This window comes from Mus pahari, chromosome 13 (genome assembly GCF_900095145.1).
Source record: "Mus pahari chromosome 13, PAHARI_EIJ_v1.1, whole genome shotgun sequence".
Lineage (NCBI taxonomy): Eukaryota > Metazoa > Chordata > Mammalia > Rodentia > Muridae > Mus > Mus pahari.
The window spans coordinates 41,751,414-41,769,660 of NC_034602.1; the positions used below are offsets into that span (position 1 = coordinate 41,751,414).

Below are 18,247 nucleotides of genomic sequence, written 5' to 3' on the forward strand. Positions count from 1 at the left end.
CCTGGGCCAAGTAGTGGGAGTGGGTGGGTAGGGGAGCAGGGGCGGGGGGTTATAGGGAACTTTCAGGATAGCTTTTGAAATGTAAATAAAGAAAATAATAATAATAATAATAATAATAATAATAATAATAATAAAAGAAAATAGAAAACAGAACATACCACAGGACCAATACATGAATATTCAGGATATCCAACTCAAGTCACTGTTTTCGTTTATGAATTACCCATCCTTTGTTTCCAAGTTTAGTAACTCAAAAAACAAAACAAAACAAAACAGTCAGATGAGGAAGAATTTCTCTTCACAGACAACTTAGGGCACATTCACTCATCCATTGAACATGCATTAATTTGAATGTCTTCTTCCTGAAGGTCTGGTAGTTTCAACCATGAATGTCATGGAGCACCTCAAAGAGACTCATGACATTTCAAAAAGTATAGGACATGAGCCATTCATATAATGGAGGAAATTTTTTTTTATAAGAATGAAAAAAGTCATTACAGAAGTTATTAGTTTTAAGGCTGCACAATTAGATATGCTTTGTATACCTTATATTCTTTGTTCTCTGGAAAGCAAAAGACAGGGGTAGGATATAAATCTGGTTGAAAATAGACCATCAACATAAAAAACAGCAACTGCAGCGATGTGGCTTCTGAGTGTTTCTTTCTTAATTATATTTCTACACAAACCAAACCATAATGTTTACATATTGATTTCCAGCATATAGGGATCAAAATCTACTGCTAGCTTGCGTGTATTTTACTCCCCTGCCTTCCCAAATCTGTTGATAGAGTAAAAGATGCTCATGAACTAACATGAGCACTTTAAGAAAATCCAGAAATGCTCCAAAACCCATTCTTTCTCTATTGTTAAAAGACTATGTATTTCAATGATAAGACATAATACTTAAAAAGTCTCTCATCACATAAAATGTGTTTCATGCTTTAAAGAAATTGATGGAGCCAACTATATCAGAAGACAAAGCAGACTTTTATTTAAGGACCTGGCTCTGGAATTCCCTAATAAACAGGGTTCAAGGGTGCTTAACTCTCTCATATCAAATAGTATAGTATTGACATTTAACATATATATATATATCTTTCAATATAGTATAGTATAAATCATTTTCATATTATATAGAGTACCAAAATATAATGGAATTCTCACTAAGTAGCTAATATACTATATTTTGAGAACACTGACATGAACAAAAATTTCATGTTCAGTAGAGATGTAACCTTATTCTGATATTCATGATACATAGTTGCCTGAATGAATCTGTGAATACACTATCAGAAAATACAATAGATTAAATGAATGAAGATTTCACATAAGAATTCCAAAACAATGTTACATATTTTGATAAGTTCTTACTCTAAAATGTAATCTAGGAGGTAATATCAGTTCTCTAGGTAGTCTAATATACACTACAAACCACCCTACCCCACGTTCCATACGCCGTGCCTATTCCTTTGTTTCTAGGTATTACCTCTCATTCCTGAGCATGGGTAATTCAAGTACTTACCAACATCATAACTTCTGTTTCCTATGAGACTGCTGGCAAATGTTTTATAAAGGGCCAGTAAGCATTTTCAGCATTATGTGCTATATAGTTTTTGTCATAGTTACTCAACTTTGCTGGCACAGCACAAAAGCAGTGACAGACAATATGTAAATGAGTGTGGCTGTATTCCAGTAACACTTTATTTATGGACACTGAAGCTTGAATTTCATGTCATTTTTTACAAGTCACTAAATGTTACTCTTCTAGTTCTTTCAGTTTCTTAAAAATAAAAATATTCTTAGAGAATGCATGGTGGCTCGTGTCTATAATGTCACCAATCTGGATGTCACCAAGGGAGGATTACCAAGGAGTCAAGGCTAGCCAGAACAAGAGAGAATTTTAAGTAACCTCGTCTAAAAAACGATTCTCTATGTGGAAAATTAGTGCTTGGTGTAGAGAGTTTACCACAGCTATACTTGGGTTTTGCTGCTTCTCTCTATGGTCTTAATCACAATTCTAAGAATTTTTTTCTGCTATAATAACAATAGATTACATTTCAAACATATTTACCTCTTTCTTTTGTTTATTAGATATTTTCTTCATTTACATTTCAAATGCTATCCCCAAAGCCCCCTATACCCTCGCCCTGCTCTGCTCCCCAACCCACCTATTCCTGCTTCCTGGCCCCGGCATTCCCCTGTACTGGGGCATATGATCTTCCGCAATACCAAGGGCCTCTACTCCCATTGATGGCTGACTAGGCCATCCTCTGCTACATATGCAACTAGAGACACACTTCTGGGGGGGGGGGTACTGGTTAGTTCATATTTTTGTTCCTCCTGTAGGGTTGCAGACCCCTTTATCTCCTTGGGTACTTTCTCTAGCTCCTCCATTAGGGGCCCTGTGTTCCATCCAGTAGATGACTGTGAGCATCCACTTCTGTATTTGCCAGGTATTGGCATAAGAGAGCTATGTCAGGGTCCTGTCAGCAAAATCTTTCTGGCATATGCAATAGTGCCTCTATTTACCTCTTTCTTTGCAACTATTTGCATGACTAAACAGGAAATGGTATTAGACCCTGACAGTTTTAAACATTATTTACTTTTTGACGAGTCTTTATCAGTAACTCAACATGAGTTAGCCCGTTCATTTCCAAGTGTGTCCTGGTAATGGAGTCAATGACCATACTTAGAATATGCACACTCTGAAAAGTGAATTCTTGTTCATCCTCATAAAGGCACATGGGGGTACTTGGCGATGTCAAATATCTGGATGTTTCTAGTTTCCTCCATGTAGTATTTTTTATTTTCTGCCTTTAAAAGAACATACCCAAATTTCAGTTTTCCAGCATCTATTTGGTTAATTATTCTGTATTACAAAATATTTTAGCTTTAAGTAATTATCTATTTGGAGATCTTTCTTTACACAATAATCTGTCTCCCAAGTTATTTATATAATGTATGTCATATAGGCACTGCTTTCATGACTAAACTTTCTTGTTGGTAGCTTTTTAAATACATTACTGGTAAGTACCGATCACCTAGCTAGCTGCTAATCATACTGTAAATTAATTTTACATGTAGTAGCTATTTAAATACTATACCCACTCATGTAATTCATCTTCTATATATTCTTTGGAAATTTTCTATAGATCTATTATTTCTTTTTAAGCCTTTGCTGCAATTTCTAGTTTTAGCCATGACACCAGTATGAAGGTTAACATGGTTTAACATTTATAACTATAATAATAATCTGATTTATCACAAATATATTGTGAGATCATTTGCAGAAAGACACAGTATATCTGTCCCTATGCAAATATGTGTTTATAAGCTACACATGTTCACATATATGACAGGAATCCAAAGAACAATGAATAAAGTATTCATGGATACAACTAGAAACCATTGTTCAAGTCTTAGCTCTGACTCACCACATGTCTGTAATCTTTGGCAAGTCAACTAACCTCTACATACTTAGTTTCTTTAATATGAAAAGACAAATGGAAACAATGACTGCATGGAATTCATGGAATTGCTGTGATAACTGCATGAGTAATGACATGAAGTTCATAGAGGAAATCTTCATATCGCCAATCAGAAAGCTCTGTATCTTGCTATTATTTGCATGTGATTCAGATATGCTGAGTCACCGAATCTGAACTCACAGTAGCCGAAGAAGTTTCGTCTTGCCAAATGAGCATCTCAGTGATTTTGCTGACCCTGTCTTCTGGAAGCTTAGCTATGGGAACCCAGGGCTCTGAGGTTTGTCAAGTACTCTTTCAGAGATAAATAAAATGGTAGACAGTGTCCCAGGCCTAACACATACATCTTAAGGAATAAGTGTGGGAATTTTTTTTAACTTATTCAGGCAAGAATAACTAAGAAAAACATATGATCCACTGAGAAGCATAACCCAATCTATGGGAATGGACTCATAAGCAAGGGAGTAGAGAACAAGGCGGAGAGATGACATAGTCCACATGAGGCCATTGCTGTGCAGAACTGCCTTAATGAAGAATTTGTGTGTGTGCACTCCAGGCAAGTCACTTTGGCTTCCTTCTCTTGTTGAAAGGCTATAGGTCCTGTGCATCCAGTTGTCTCCTTGGTAAACACCTACACTGTTATAACAGAGTTACTTCCTTTTTTCTGTTCTTGCTCCCCCTCGTCTAACCAATGCAACAGACTAGGTCCTGTTAGGCAGACTCAACAGTGAACACGAAATCGGGGCCACTCACATCACAGCTCTTTATCATTTATTGTTACTCTACCTTAAGAAGAGCCACATAACTCAGTGACATGATGTCACAAAGCTTATTCAGGAGGAAGTACATGATCTGTTATCTGGCTTTCAATATCAACCACTGACACCTAGCAGGACATAAGGTACAGCATAGGATGAGAGAAGAACCTGCATCCTTTTGCTTCAACTCTACCTTTCCCTAAAGACTAAACAGACCAGATACTAGGATTCCACATCTAATAAATACAGGAAAACCTGTAATAACCACTTAACCTACTACGCAGAACTGCTGGAAAGAGTAAATGAAATGCCACACGTGGGAGTATTTATTAAATATGATTAAAAATATTACCAACATTTTCTCTAATAACTAAATTGCTCTTTGTGCTCTAATCCTTGCCTTGAGCACAGATATAATTTCGTTCAGGGACTGAGATTTTAGTTCTAAAGTTAGAAGAGCAATTTCACAATGCTCTCCTGTCATTCCTCATACCAAGTATGCTACATTCTCTTATCTCACTCTCTGCAGTTTACTATGCTCCTCCCCTTCTCCCTCTCTCCTATTTCCTCCCTCCCTCCCTCCCTTCTTCTCCCCTAAATATCTACATTGTCTCTCTCTGCTAAATGTTGTTTTCTAATTGGTCATTGATGCCCTCACGTGAATCAGAATCATACCTTTCTCTTTTTACTTCCTCTTCTTCTTCTTTTTTTTTTTTTTTTTTAAATCTCAGGGCAGTAGGGAACCGTTGCAGCCTGCTGGTTGGAGAGCTCAGATCTTAATTCCCTTTTGGCTTTTGGCCTGCACCCATGTGTTCAGCTCTGCAGATGAGTCTCCCACCTCTGTTTCACTTCTTGGCTTGGCTGCCTTTTGAAGGTTCAGCATTGTGGGAAGTCTCACTCCAGCTAATTAAAAAGGCTAAACTGCTCAGCAGCACAGTTTCTGCAGTAGCCTCTCAAGTTTCATTAAGGAATGAGTACTTTTTTTGCTTCTTGAAATGAAGCGCTAATCCTACTGCAAGCTTGTGCCTTCAGTATCAGGATAAAAAGCAGGAGGGTGTAGAGGAACATGTGCTTAGATTACCTCAGAAAGGGGGGGGGGTGAGGAGAAGCCACAACACAGAACAAGAGTTACCTTGCTAGTCCTTGATGAACCCGGCCCCAACTCAAACCTTTGGCTAATGTATGACCTCCAGAACACTGTTTAAGTGTTCTACCAAGGTAGGATCTCCCATTCATGAAATGAATGCATTAATCCTTTTCACCAAAACATTTATAAGGGCAAAATGCACACAAGAAGTTTTTCTTATAAAACATTGGAGAGAGCGGGACGTCTATCTTCAAGTCTGAACATTTGTGGTGATGACTAGCCCAGAGCTAATTAAAAATGGGTGATATTGAAAAGGGCAAGATTTTTGCTCAGAAGTGTGCCCAGTGCCACACTGTGGAAAATGGAGGTAAGCATAAGAGTGGACCAAATATCCAGGGTCTGTTTGGGTAGAAGGCAGGTTAGGCTGCTGGAGTCTCTTACACAGATGCCATCAAGAACAAAGGCCTCACCTGGGGAGAGGATGCCTTGATAGAGTATGTGGAGAATCCGAAAAAGTACACCCCAGGAACAAAAATGATCTTCACTGGAATCGAGAAGAAGGGAGAAGGGGCAGACCTTATAGCTTATCTTAAAAAGGCCACTAATGAGTAAGTCCACTGCCTTATTTATCACAAAATAAACGTCCCATGGCTTTTAATGCATACCATAATTAATTCATACACCAAATTCAGATCGTGAATGGCTAACAATGTTTTTGTTGGACAGTCCTGATTTAAGTAAAACTGACTTGTCATGAAGTGGGCACAATCTTTTTGAAAGCAACAGTTTCAGTTGTATACATGCTATCACCGCTGTTAATTAGTAATGTTTTACTTCCCAGTAATATGGGGGCTGTCATCGCAAACCTATTAAATGGTTTTATACTTAGATTTATATAACTGGGCATATGAATATGTTTAAACACTGGGAAAATTCTATCACTGTCTCAGAAACAAGACTCACCTGTGTTTCAGTTTGTATTCACCGGCCTCTTACAGACCATGGCTAAACACCAGGAGTTAACTGTCTATTCTTGATGATGCTGACTTAATTAGCATTCCCTACATCAAGGATGCTGCCATTTACACTGAAAGGCCTTTACTGTGGTTTATGTATGTATTTAACACTTTAAAAAAAAAGAAGAACATTGCTCTAAAAGCCCCCCAAAGCCTGACCTGCCCAACTGTAGCATCATTCCTGTAGGGACATGTGTGCTGGCCTTTTGATAATGCCCACCACATAAGATTCAACTGTCCTCTATCTAATTTTTTTTTTCTGATGAATGTTAGCATAATGTGGAACATAGAAGCCAATGCATTTGGGGCTTGGAAAACATGGATGTCCAGGTGCAGCACTAAGTATCTCACTGTAATGATAAGGTGTTTAGATTCCAAGAGAAAAAAAAAGCAGGGACATACTCTGAGAAATATGTTGTTGGATGATTTTGTTGTTATTCCAACATTATAAGGTAGACCTATGCCAACTAAAGTTGGCTATTTTGTTATTTGGCCACATAGTCAACTTCAAGGGCTCAATGTCTTATATGAAGATAACTCTTAATCAAAATATAAGGAGGTTTTCCATGATAACATATGGCAATATGCATAGTTGTCCTTACTAGCACTTGGCAAGCCAAAGGATTGGCTTGAGTTGGAAACTAGCTTAGTACACCCAGTTAGGCCCAGGCCAAGCTGGCCTAAAATGTGAGACTCTGCCTCAGTAAAACAGAGCAAGCAAAAGTATGGCGATTAAAGTAGCTGGTGGGCTCTATTTAGAGGTTTGTTTATCTGTGGTGTCTAACGGTGTCATGGCATATTAAATAAAATACTATTAGTAGTCTTGTGTCATCTGAAACGTCATTCTATAGTCTAATCCATCCTTTACTCTTTACTGTGAAAAAAGAGTGGGAGAGGTGCAGACAGTGCTATCAAGTATGCACATCCTAAGATAGTCATCATCAAGAGAGAATGTGGAGATGACCCACTATGTCCTCTCATGATCCAGGCTATAAGTGGTTTGTCCCTAATGTCTCTTTCTGTCCTACTTGTGCATCTTTGCAGTCTGACTGCAAATCAATCAGAAAAGACACTTATCCAAATAAAGCAGTTATTAAAACTGTGCTTCATAGAGTTATCAGAGGTTAAAAATCAGCTCTGATTAGTGTGCACTAATGCCACCCAGCAGGAACCAAGATCAATTGGAAACATCGATCACTATGTTTTATTTTGCTGTCAGAGATAAATTAATCAGATATCACACATGAAAGTTCTTGCAGAAACAGAACGCTTACCTGAATTTATGCCAAATTTAGATCATTATTAAATTCACCTTAACAGAACACAAAGAATATTAAATTCAAAAAACTTTCAGGGAATAGAGTCTACTCTTAGCTATTTGTGTGCATATCAGTAAATAATAATAATAGTTCTCTAAGTAATAAACCAATTATATATTAGCACATTTAAAAATGTGTGTGAGAAAGAGGGAAATAAGAAAACAGGAGAAGTTTTAGTAATGTAAGCTTTTATGGGCATTACATATATAGGACTGAGGTTCAAAGAAGACGATTTAAATGTAAGTACATTGATTACAAGTGGATGTATAATTCACATATTTGGAATATTTTAAAACTCTCACAGAACATGTATGATGCCAAAAGAAATTCAAGAGATAGCAATGGAAACAGTGTTTTACTTCTAAATACAGCAAAATCTACAAGTCTCAACTAATATCCACCCCTAAGAAATACTGCATGTTGTAGATGTTGAAGATGTACCAAATAAAAGAAAGTCAATAAGCAATAACAAAGATGGAAGCACTCAGGCAGAGGGCTAGGCACAGCAACTCAGAGACCATTACTGAAATGTGTAGTTGATGACTACAATGGCTTTGCTTGTGTCTTGTAAAACAATGCGTCATTACTCTACCTCAGTTGGATTCAGACGAAATGGTTGTGAAACTGAGCATACTGTCACATGACGGAGGCATGCACTCTAGCACTTGCACCTTCTAGCCAGAGCTAATGAAATCAGGCTTTTTATCAAGTGTACATACAGCATTCACTGATTCACTGCCCATGCACCGGTAAAGTCAAAGCTTGGGGTCATCACAGAGCTTAAGGATTTACTGGGCAGAGTGACAGAACCTAACTAGGCACAAAAATACCACTGACAAATCAAAAGAACCTATCAAGTCCAGGTGTTCAAGGAGAAGTGCTGCAGCAAAGAGCAAAAACGAGGAAAAAAGTAGGGGTGGTAAGTGCTGTCTACTTCAATTTAATTCACCCCTAAGGATAAAGGGGAGTCACAACAATAACAGCTGGGAGAGGGGAAAGGGAAGTCAGGTCAGGGCAAAGCTGAAAGTACCAGGGGAAAGCAATCGAATGCCAGTTACACAGATGCAATCTCAGAACTCAGTTCCTGAATATCACATTGGGAATTCAAACAGGTTCCTGTAATCTTAAACACTAAAGTGAGAAGGCACATGAAGACCGGCCCTTCCACGTAAAGGTGTGCTGGTTTAGGGGAAATGAGCTTAAGTAAGAGTGTCTACAACCTCACTTTGAGTAACATATACCATGGACACTATCGGATGCTTGATAACTTAAACATCTGAGTTCTAATCATTCTCTGTCAGATAGGTGACTGGATGACCAATGTGGTGAAACCCTGATTGGGTTGTGCAGACATCACAGTTATCAATTCACTTCTACCTTATCAATATGATTTTGAGGCAATTGTTCAATGTCTTTTTGCCACGAATGGCACCTCCTGAGCCTAGAACTCTCTCAAAGCCATAATTTATGTAACATAGTAAAAATGTGTGTATGTGTTTTAATAGATCTATATATAGTTAGTTTTTACATTTTCCATGGGATCAGGACCCTGAGATTCCATTGTATTGCAGTAAATTGAAGGGCATGTACCTTTTACCTCCGACATTCATATTAATGCAGCCCAAGAGATAACTTTTTATTCTTTTTAAAAAGCAGATTCTAATTTAAGAAATATTTTGTTCCAAATATGCAATCAACTGGAGCGTTTGCCAGTCTGCATGGAAATGCTCAGCAAGCACTGTTGGAAAAATAAATGAATACAGTCTAATATATTTTACATCAATTTAACAGTTATGTATTTGGTCCCTACAATGTTCCAGAATCATTCTTGATATTAATTTTCCTGTAGCGTCTCAGTATACAAAACACTCCTGCATCTAAGATGTAGGGAACACTGCAGAAGATTCAGTGGGGGTTGTAAGATGCAGAGGTTCAGAGAGGTTGCTGTGAGATGGTCTCCTAGTAACTTCAGAAGCTGCACCCATAAAATCTCACCGACATTACTGTCCAAATGTGAGATGAACAAAGCCAACACCAGTGGACATGCCAAAGTGAACAGCAAAGCCCATGAAGCCTCAATACTACACGGAGAACTATAGGAAACTTGAGGAAAGCCAGGAGCAGGAGAGGTGAGCTTCCTCAGGGGTGAGCACAGGAACTACACTAAATGCTTAGCCCTGAAAATAAGCATACAACTAAAATTTTACAGACTGAGCATACATATATAAATATGCATGGATACACACATATGCATACACATATACATATATGTGTATGTATGCAATAACAATTAATGAAAATGTAATAATGAATTTGAAGGAGGGGTATATATATGAGGGTATGAAGAGGGGAAAGGGGAAGTAAAGATGATATAACTACATTATAATCTCAAAGCTTAGAGTTCTGACAGGCTACTATATGTGAAGAAGAGTTGAATAGAGAATTGGAATGAGGTATGGTGGGTGTCCTACTGATGATACCACCATATAAAGGACAATCTCATGCAGCCAGGGATGCTTCCTGCAGCACCTTGTGACAAAACAAACCCTACCTTTTTATCACTTCCCATAGACACAATTAAACACTCAACTTGCATTGTACTAGTTACGTTTCCTTCTGAGAATCTGTCTTGCAGTTCCTCTGAAAACTGTACATAGTACTACGGGAAGATCCAACAATACTTCTCCTGGGCATATACCTAAAAGATGTTCTAACTTGTAATAAGGACATATGATCCACTATGTTCGTAGCTGCCTTATTTATAATAGCCAGAAGCTGGAAAGAACCCAGATGTCCCTCAACAGAGGAATGGATGCAGAAACTGTGATACATTTACACAACGGAGTACTACTCAGCTATTAAAAACAATGAATTTATGAAATTCTTAGGCAAATGGATGAATCTGGAGGATATCATCCTGTGTGAGGTAACCCAATCATAAAAGAACACACATTATATGCACTCATTGATAAGTGGATATTAGCCCAGAAACTTAGAATACCCAAGATACAATTTGCAAATCACATGAAACTCAAGAAGAAGGAAGACCAACGTGTGGATACTTCGTTCCTTCTTAGAATGGGGAACAAAACACCCATGGAAGGAGTTACAGAAACGAAGTTCGGAGCTCAGATGGAATGAAGGACCATCCAGAGACTGCCTGACCTGAGGATCCATTCCATAAACAACCACCAAACCCAGACACTATTGCATATGCCAGCAAGATTTTGCTGGCAGGACCCTGATAAAGCTATCTCTTGTGAGGCTATGCCAGTGCCTGGCAAATACAGAAATGGATGCTCACAGGCATCTATTGGATGGAACACAGGTCCCCCAATGAAGGAGCTAGAGAAAGTACCCAAGGAGCTAAAGGGGTCTGCAACCCTATAGGAGGAACAACAATATGAACTAAACAGTACCACCTCCTCACCCCCAGAGCTTGTGTCTCTAGTTGTATATGTAGCAGAAGATGGCCTAGTTGGCCATCATTGGGAGGAGAGTCCCTTGGTCTTGTGAAGATTATATGCCCCAGTACAGGGGAATGCCAGGGCCAGGAAGCAGGAGTGAGTGGGTTGGGGAGCAGGGCAGGAGGAGGGTATAGGGGACTTTCAGGATAGCATTCGAAATGTAAATGAAGAAAATATGTAATAAAAAAAGTTTCCTTTCTGAGAAAGAAATAGAGAAGAGTGATTCATAATCGTAGTAGAAATGATGAATTCATAATAATAATGCAGGGCTGGAAGTTATTCTGTATTCAAGTCTAAGCAATATTCACAGCTTAAAGGACTAGCATCCTCTGTATGTGTGTCTCTGTGTTTCTGTCTTTCCCTCTCAACAAAATAGGAACAAATACATGTTATAGCTCCCCCAACTACACAAATTTCAGAGTGTGCATCCAGTTTCCAGACTTAATTTTCAAATCGAAGAGGCCACGTGATCCTGCTTACTGTCCTAGGAAATTGCAATGGCAGCTTGCTGTCATTGGACAGAAGAAGCTGGTGTTTTGGGTGGCAAATAACTAGATGCAGAGACACATTTCCTCCTGCATTTCAGTAATAACTCTTAGATATGTTAGATGGATACAAATATGTTTTTCTTCTAAGGATGTTAGTGTGCAAAGCCACATGTTTATGAAACAATTATTACATATTTCCTTTCCATAAATACTTTGTAAAGCAAGAAGGTAGAGTACCCTTGCACAGAAATTCCAAGGGGACTGCCTGGATTATAAATCTTGTTGGCTATCTGTATCTAATCCTCAGCATCTCTCTTCCTATCCTGTGGAGCCATGGATGCATCCTCAGAGTGGGACCCAGACCTACCATGATTCATATCCTCAGGGAAGTGTGTGGAATAGCCAGCATTCAGCTCCTGTTGTTTTCTTCCCTTTTGCTATTATGGTTTTTAATGTATGCTGTGGAGATGGCCCATTCTTGAATCCATTCCATAAATTTTTAAGTTATGTTTGGCATATTCTTTTAAAATGCTTCTAAGCTGCCTCTCTTCTCTAACATTAAAGAATACATAGAAAGGCCACCCTAGCTTCAAGTTCTTCATCTGTTAAGTGAGAAAGATAATTCCTCCATCATAAGTTTGGAATAATGAAAAATAAGCTAGAGGCACACATATACAAAATGTTTGATAGTACTACTTAAACATAGTACATGCTTTAAAAAGTCATCCAAACCATGATTATTATTATCATCATCATCATTATTAATTAATATCATTCCACAGGTAGGCATTATGATAGATCTTAACGGTGGGGAAACCAGGTCTTGATAATGTTAGTTGCCTAAAGACACAAAATGGGCTTATTCCAGACCTTTATGACTTAAGTATTTTTATGTACCAGCCATTTAAATTATATAACATAACTAGAGCAACACAAGATCCTCTATTTTTCTACTAGTATTATCTAATGTCATTCATATAAGAAACAATGAATGATTTCCAGTATTTCATTTTTATATGCCATTCATATTACCTCTATCTTGTTTGTGGTATTTTAGAGTTTATTATTTATATAATGTTTATATTTAGATCATGGTCTATGTTATCTATATATACTGAATACTGTACCAAGATGGTGTTATATACACAACTAAAAATAGTGTAACTTTTAAGTTCGAAATCCTCTGTTATTTGCATGGGTTAAGGGAGGGATGACCCCTTGGAATTTATTCCTTAATCATTTCACTCAACAAATAAATACTCACTTTTCTTATGCAAGGACAAAAATAATAACAGAGTCAAAGCCAATAAGAAATATAATGAAAAACAAGATGGTCCTGTCCTCCTTTTACTTTTCGTGAAAAAGAAAGATGAGAACAAGTCCTTTTAACCCAGAGAGGTCATTGCTTATGCAAGTGCACAGTCTCTTCTCATGGTGCTTTTTGAATGTTACAGGAGTCCTGGGAGGCTGCCCTGGTGACAGTTTCAGAATCAGACTCTCTTCAGTACCCATGTGATTTGTGTGGGCCACCTGTCATAAAGTCTGAACTATGTGACAAAAGCCCAGCCCCTCATTTCCACAAGCCCACCTACAATCCCTGCAAACCTTAGCTCAGCTATAAGAGTAAGATCCAGGAAGAACCCTGACTGTGTACCTCATCTCACAGTCTTTTCTCATTCGCATTTAATTTAATTAGAAATAGCTTAAATTGAACGTCAGTGGAGCAAAGCAACAAAACAACCAGGAAAACTCTCTTTGCTAATAGGGTAGATTTAGGTCGATGATTTTTAGCACAGTAAACATAAGCCTAAATGCTCCTAATTAGAGGGAGTGTGAAGTCAGCCAAGAATACCAACTTCCCTGGAAATCCTACAGGGTAAGTACCTCACTGCAGGACACAGGGCAGATCACATCAGAAAGGTTTCCCCACACCCAACACTGCAGAACACAGGGCAGATCACATCAGAAAGGTTTCCCCACACCCAATATGTTCAAGCTCACTGTATATGCTGCTGAGTTCTAGATTTATTTTCTAAAATTCTCTATTTATAGCTTCAATTTCGAGATTGCTCTAATCCACGAAGGAAAGAAAGAAAGGATGGAAGGAAGGAAGGAAGGAAGGAAGGAAGGAAGGAAGGAAGAAAGAAAGAAAGAAAGAAAGAAAGAAAGAAAGAAAGAAAGAAAGAAAGAAAATAGAAAGAGAATAAGAAGATTCCAGTATCATTTCCTGTCTCATTGAGACAAGTGAGAACCTTAATTATTTGCTATTCTAACTTCCCACAGAAGCATAGGAAAACTGAAATATTGATACATAGTTGCCAATTCAGAGAGGGCTTTTTAACACACAATCACCACCCTCCCTTGAACTAGCAGAGGATTTGCCTGGGCTGAATGAGAGAGAGGGGACTCTTTCAAGGACAATGCTTCAGTTGACTAGATTTCTTTGTTTTCTTTATTAGAAGAAATTGAACAAATTCACTTGAATTATAAGGTGAAGTCACCTGATTTTAAAACAGCCCAGCTTCTCTTTTAGTCTATTCCGGTTGCAGTGGAGAATTCAGAAGCACAGGATCATCTTCAGAATTCTTCAGGAAGAAATCCTCATCATAGCATTTAAAATTTTTAGATCCTACGTTGGGCACAATAGGCAAATTGTTCACTTGAGAAAGAAAAGATCTCAGAAAATAAAGGTTTCCTTGATCGACACGTGTGGCTTGAACTCTGGGTTCTAAGTTGTATATTATTACTGAGTTTTCCTCCTGTTTACAAGAGAACTTGACTGTTACTTCTGTGTTTCTTGTTAACAAAAAACCAGCTTTTTGTTACCACTTCTTCATTCAGTTAAAGTTCCTTGAGCTTTTCATGCCTTCTGCTTGGAATGAATCACTACACACCTTAGTACAAAGAGAAAACAGCTGCCTTACTCTGCCTGTCTGCTATAACAAAATACCATGCACTGGGAATGTTATAAACAAAATAATGTTGCTTGCAGTTTGGGAAGATGTAAAGTGTAAGGTCAGGAGTTTTGAGAGTTTGTGGGAGCTGACAAATCACAGAATAGCACTTTTTTCACTGTGACCCATACAATAGAAAGGGCCACAGCCCCCTACTTATGGACATTCATCTAACCCAGGAAGGACAGATTATCATAATCTCATTGTCTTCCAATGGCACTACCCTGTACTTCTAAATCGGTGAACAAATTTTGGTACACAATCAAACCAAATTCATACATCAGACCAAGTTTTTAAAGTGAGTTCACTCATCTATCAGGCAACAGGATAATAGTAGTGTCTTAGAGAACACATCACTGTAGGACATCAAACCAAAACCAGTGTTGAGCAGGAAAAGAACTGATCTTCAAGATATAAACTAACCATGTGGACATAAGCAAGTCATTTAACCTTTTTGAGTTTGTTTCCTAACCCCTAAAAGTTATGAGTCATATGATATTCATTAAACTGTTTGTGGTTTCTTTTTAAGAAAAATAAAATGGCTATATTTTGCTTCTGTTATTTTTATCAACATTTTTATTAACTTTCTGAGAATTTCATACAATGTATTTTAATCCTATCCCCCCTCAGTTTCTCCCATGTATAGTTCCAACCTTCCTCACTCAGCCTTGAAATTACTTACCTTTTATTTTCTTCTTTCCCCACTGAGCCCATTGGAGTGGGGACTGCCTTTGGTGTGTGGTCAACCTATCAAGAGTCATTTCATTAAAAAACAAAATATATGCGCTTTATTCTCTCTCTCTCTCTCTCTCTCTCTCTCTCTCTCTCTCTTTCTCCTAGCAGCTGTTAAATGCCAATAGCTTTACAGAGGAGTGGTGGAATATTTTTATGCACCTGTTCTATGCTGGAATTCTTTCCAGGTGGAGCTTGTACTTTTTATTTAAACATTACTATCATATTCTGTAAGATTTTTACTTATGTAGTTGATTTTTATTAAAATAATTTTTCAAAAGTTCAGTATTATTTTTGTTCTTTTGACAATTTTGTACATAAATGCTATATTCTGATTATTATTGTCACCTTTATCATTTATTATCTCCCTCCCATGCCTATTCTTTCTCCAATACTTTGAAACAAATCCCTCTCCTACATTTCTGACTTTCTGTCTTGCTTCATGATCTACTGAATATAAACAGAACTGTCTGTTTGTCCACGAGTTTGCTACTATTTTCTGAAGTAGGGTGGATTCATCATTCATCAGTGGTATCCAAATTTAGAGAATGTTTGCCTATACTGTGTGGGTCTAAAACCTACAAGGCTGAGAATTGTCTAGGCTTGATAACTGAAGCATCATTGCTTTATGTCTTCTGTTTGGCAAATGCCTGTCATCTCTAATTTTTGCAAGGTTGATTCTCAGAAATCATAGTATGAACTGCTATGTTGAGCTATGCCATGCTTTTGGACTATGACTTTATCAATACTGCATCATCAGAGCCTTCCTTGTATCAATTGTCAATGGTCATTGAATCTACACAATCATTGTGTTTTACACCTCTCTTAACTTTTCTCAGATCTTATTTTTTCTTCAAATTAAAACAATGTATATTCCCAAGATTTCAAAAACAATTAAAATGTTGTTTTTAAGCAAACGTTTAACACATTACCCTATAAGGAAATTAGACAAAGAACCACAGGATGTTCAATTTGCATTACTAATCTCCTCTCAGCATAAGAGACAGCCACAGCTGAACCTTTTCTTCTTTTGTTAGCATCATAGTCCATATGAACATTTTTGGTTCCTAACTTTGCCTCCCACCCACCCACACACACTCTTGCCAGGGACTGGAGAGTGACCTCCGTTAGCTTTCCCCCCATCTGCTTTACAAAATCACTTTGTCGTTCTATTTTCATCTCTGCTTCCCAGCGTCTAACCCACTGAAGCTGTGACCTTTCGAGCAAATGTAGCAATGGCATCAGCATAGCCTCTGATTGAAAAATCAAAATGCAGCCCATACATGGTATAATTACTCTGTGTGCTCAGAAGTGCTGTCTGCACTTGCGGAAGGCAGATAATTGGATTTCTGATAACTGTTAAAAATATGCACCTTGCACCTGAGCCCCAGCAGTTTATTTGTCTTAGGAACCCCAGAGAAACTTGCGACTTCATGTTGGCTACAGGTACTCATCCATACGCAGTTGGCTGCTGGGTCCTTCCCGTTCTATCTCCTGAAAGTCTGCAGTCTGTCTTCTTTTATCTCTCCAGAACTCTTTGCTCTCCCTCCCATTATAAGCCATCTGGACAGGCTGGACAGGCAGTATTTATCTTGAGAAGCCATACATCTTTGCACTCACCATCTTTCATCAGGGAAACAAAGTGCTCTGATTTCTCTGACCCAAAGTCCATACTGCCACTCTTGCCCAACTTCCGCTCATCATCACAACAATCACCAAATTGTAAGAGTATAACTAAGCTTTTCTCTTTACTGGCATTCTTGTCATGGAGACCTGTTAATAACCCAAATTGTTTCTTCTAACATTTTCTTTCTGTTACAAGTGTTCATGTAGCACAGTCTGCCCCCTGCTCATGATGTAGCTGAGAAACTCCTGCCTTTGCCTTGTGTGTACTAGGATTATAAATAGGCATGTTCTACAATATAGAATTTTCTCCAAAGCCAGATACAAATCAGAACGTTAGCATGCTTGGAAAGCACTCTATTCCCTAGTATAAAACAACTTAAATTTCAGTCAAATACATTGAAAAGTCAGATTTCTAATAGATCTAGCAACACTGCTTGTCTTTCTCAAACTGTCAAAGTTCCCTGGCCCTGAAGATGTCTGCCCCTTTAAGAAAGTACAATGAATGAAGAATGTCCCACTCATTATTTTTGATGTCTCCTCAAATGGAACCACGTGTTATAGTGCTGACATCATGTCAAGAAGCATGGCTGTACACCTGGCTAGTTGCTATGAACATTGGACAGCCATAGCCCTGTTCCTCTTACTGGATATAGAAATATCAGAATAATAACTAGTAAATTGAAGGGTGAATTAATCTGTTTTAGGGCTCATGTAAGTGAATATAAATGTATATTGTGTGGTGTTCTTCACAGATATATTACTTAAAGTCTTATCACCTTTAACATTGTCTTACTTCTGCAAATGGCATTTGAAGAGCCAAGAGAACAGAGGAGGGAAATGACAAGGAAAAAGTTAAGTCCATGGTAACTTTGATAAATACTTTTGTTATCATCTTCTAAATTGACTATTAATGAAAGGAGAAAACATTGAAGATGTCTTAAAGTTCTCAGAGATGAAATTTCACCTAAGACTCAAGTGGCCTACTTATGCTTCTTTTCATTCTCCAGCTCTTCAATTATTTTTTTTTAAGAAATTGCCATTATACAATAGAAACTTTAATGCAAATGATTGACTGTGTTATTATTAAAATTACTTTAGAACCACAGTGGCATTTTTAATAAAGCTTATACTAACATGACATTAAAATAAAACTGAAACAAGTAAAGTTACTACCATGCAATGTCAGATTTACTTTTCCTACCAAAGTTTTTTATTTAAAATTGTGTGTATGCACCTGTATGCCTATGTGTGTGTGTGTGTGTGTGTGTGTGTGTGTGTGTGTGTGTGTGAGAGAGAGAGAGAGAGAGAGAGAGAG

General features: G+C 37.8%; 1 protein-coding gene and 1 pseudogene across 1 annotated transcript in view; one reads left to right on the forward strand and one right to left on the reverse strand.

Annotated features, from left to right (window-relative positions):
- Positions 1-18,247, reverse strand: part of Kcnip4 (potassium voltage-gated channel interacting protein 4) — a 1,094,684-nt gene that overhangs the window by 992,852 nt on the left and 83,585 nt on the right. The gene's annotated exons all lie outside the window — the stretch shown is intronic.
- On the forward strand, positions 5,628-5,942 carry LOC110330805 (annotated as a pseudogene).